The following is a 3,563-nucleotide window of genomic DNA, read 5'->3' on the forward strand; positions in this document are numbered from 1 at the left end:
CTCCGTATCTCTCTGTTAACACTCGGACAACGGAAGGTTTTGAGCTGGAATTCTGCTTAGGGCCCCATCCAGGCTAGGGCCAGGCTCTGAACAAGAACATTGATTGGGCGCGTTCGAACTAGCGTCGATGACAGGGCCTGGAGTAAATGATGATGGCAGTAATAGCACAATCATATGACCCTAGCAATAGAAATATTAATGCAATGAACCGGTTCTTCGCAAACACGTTGACGTGGAACGCGCGGCCACGTGCAATCCAATCAAGTGTAGGTCGACGCAGCGCGCGTGGGTGATGGCGACAGGACGTGCAGTATGTCGTGCGGTTGTTCAGTGCGCTCCCGAAGATCGCAGCGTGAAAACGAAACTGATCGGACCGCGTGTACACAAAGTGACAAAGATGGGAACCTCCTGTTCGGACTCTCAGCTGTGAAAACGCCCAGAGCACGTTTTCAAGAGACTGAGAAAAGTGGCCAAAGAGGGAAAATGTCCTTGTGGTTTTTCATGCCATGTGTCTCATCATGTTGTGAGACACTCTGTACCCTCTTCACTCATGAACACAGCTCTCACGGCGCGGAGGTGCGGAGGTGCGGAGGTGCGGTGGCGCGGAGGTGCGGAGGTGCGGTGGCGCGGTGGCGCGGAGGTGCGGTGGCGTGATGGCGTGACTGAGACGAAAAATGCGTCGGAGGAACAAAGTTGACGTGCCCCCCGTTTCGAAGAGCCGACCCCTAATAACCCCTGGATATATCTGCACATTTGACATCAGCCTGCTGGTTTTTGAGGAACATTTTAAGTCTGGACAAAAGGGGCCGAGTGATCAATTGGCCGACGGCCATTCTCATCACTGGAGTCGTCCCAGAACTCGCAAAATTGATCCACGAGTGCCGCACAGACGCCTCTCTATTTATTTTTTTACAGCTGAAGTACTAAAAAACCTTCTCGGTCGCCGCCGCCACCCCCCTTAAGCAATTTTCACTGTGAACACAAGCTGCGGGCAACTATCGGAGCGAGCGCTCAACTGAGTCGGGACTGAAGAGGAAGGATTGGCCCGCCAGCCGCCAGTTGTTGGACATCTGGGAACTGCATTAAGATCTGAGTGGCTCGACCTCAGAGATAAACACCACGACATACTTAGTCTATTGTTCATTTGAATAAATCTGTACACTTTTGCTAATATACTTAAAGGCACTGGAACAACAAAATAAAGGATTAGGTAATAAAATATAATGTATAATATCACGTCATATTAAACTAGTCATTACAAGTATTGATACGGCGAAAGAAGAATATGTAATAATTGTTATTATTATCACTTAATGGTTCCACATTGAACAACGTCTTTTTGAATTATGAATCTGGTTCAGTTTCTGTCGACATGCTGTTGACGTATGAAAATCATCCATGTCGAAATGCTCACAGCCCAAATTCAGAAAATGTGGCTCAAGACGAAGTGTCAGGACTTGTGTCACTTTGTGATGTCACAGCGGTCCCGGCCCTCAGCCGAGCCCCCCAGCACCTCGCCCCTGGACCCCCCGGCCACCCTCGTAGATGTTGGTGCTTCCGATACATTCATAGGCAGTCAATTACCGGACGTGTTCTGGAGCTTCCCACTGTGTCGCGCCGTCTCCTTCGGGGGGGAATTCGTAGTCAATCGGAACCCGTTTGATGCGGCTTTTTACGCAAAAAAACCCCATATCGCCGCTCAGCCATCTGACCGCATGTCAGTGTTTGAGAGCGGAGTGCTGCGGTAAGCTGGAGGGAAACGGAGACAGAACCCGCGATTTACACAGCGTGATGTTGGCCCTGCTTCCATGGCGTTTTACACAAACCGTGTGTGTGTGTGTGTGTGTGTGTGTGTGTGTGTGTGTGTGTGTGTGTAGGCATACATTTCAAGGTTTAACAAAAATACTTCAACTCCCTCATTTGAGTTCCCTACTGTTCTACTGTCACTCTCACACACACACACACACACGAACACACCCAACGCTGGGCTGTCAGTGTGTGAGTGACCCAGACATTTGGCATCTTTCACATCAGGGTGTCTTTCTTTCCTCTCATTCTCCTCATCAAACAGAGAGAGAGCGAGAGAGAGAGAGAGAGAGAGAGAGAGAGAGAGAGAGGAAGGATGCAGGGAGGAGGGAGGAGGCAGAAGGTCAGTGGAACAGAGAGAGATGGATAAGGGCGTAATAATGATCCACAAGAAGAAGAAGAAAAGCAAAATAACAAAGAACAGGGGGGCCGAGTCAGGGAGGGTGGCGGGAGAAGTCGGAAGAGCAGTGGTGAAAGATGGGAAGGAAGAAAAAGACAAATTTGTGGAGGCATCGGAGCAGCCGAAGAGAAGACGGATGGAGGAGGCCGTTGAGAGAACGGAGATAAAGTGATAAAGTGGAGGAGCATCTTTTCCTCTTCTCTCCATCGGGAGTGGAAAGTTAGTTATTCTACTCAAGTGAAGCTCATTTTCTGCTGCGCTTTCAACAGTGTGGACCGAGACTACGGTCGAGTCGATCCTGTACATTATTCCGGACGTCGTTCGTGCTGTCGGAGTGAATGTTGTCGTGAATTATATTGAAACAGTGAATGAGGACATAACCCTAAGTCCCTTACTCTTCTCAACCACAGCCAAGTGCAGCGATTGGTCGCTTTCATTCTGGGATATATGATATGTTGTCCTTTTACATCTTTTTTAATACACATATGTGACCTGAAAACTGTATTACTGTATTATTGTTGCAATGCTGATTTTGAATTGTCTGTGATTTGTATGTTTTTGAGAAAGCACTTTGTGAAGCCACTTCTGAAAGGTGCTATATAAATAAAATTATTATTATTATTATTATTATCTATCAACACTAGCAATAACGGCTAGCAACAGCCGTTAGCCTAGCAGCTGTTAGCCTAGCTCTGTCAAGGGGGAAAAAAGGCCCAAAAGTCCCATATTAGCCATTAAGCATTGTATTAGTATTTAGCAATTATTCTAAACTAAACTACATTAATTCTTGTCGTAGACGGTGAAATTCAAAGACCTTTGAACAAACTTACAACAACATATATCCTGAGCTTTTAGCGCTGAACAGCTAGCCTACTGCGCGCAGGAGATCTAGGCTAATTGTTGAATACTAACCAAAAAAAAAACCGTGATTTTATTTTCCTTCTTATTATTGAAATATTGAAATATAACAGTCCATTCCAGTACATATACACATTTATGGTTATGGACATGGACAAGTTGGAGCTTTGAAGAGTACTGAGGTGGGGAAGAAGCGATAGACGAACAGATGCTATTGGCTAAGAGAGGAGGAAGGGGCTAATCCATTAAATATCTGTAATTGATCATTTTAAGTATTCACTTTTCATGTGTGCTTATTGACCCAGATACGTGAAATATTGAAATATCTTTAGAAAACTTTATGTAATTATTAAAAACAACACCTCTATACAGTTTTACCTCCTAATATAAATAATCCTGTTAAAAAACTATGACACAAAAATGCTCATCTCAATTACGTACACACTTCCGCAATATGGTGCATTTATTGTTTTGTGCCTGAGGAGGTGAACACACACAC

The sequence above is a fragment of the Scophthalmus maximus genome, chromosome 7 (assembly GCF_022379125.1).
Source record: "Scophthalmus maximus strain ysfricsl-2021 chromosome 7, ASM2237912v1, whole genome shotgun sequence".
In the NCBI taxonomy this organism is placed as follows: Eukaryota; Metazoa; Chordata; class Actinopteri; order Pleuronectiformes; family Scophthalmidae; genus Scophthalmus; species Scophthalmus maximus.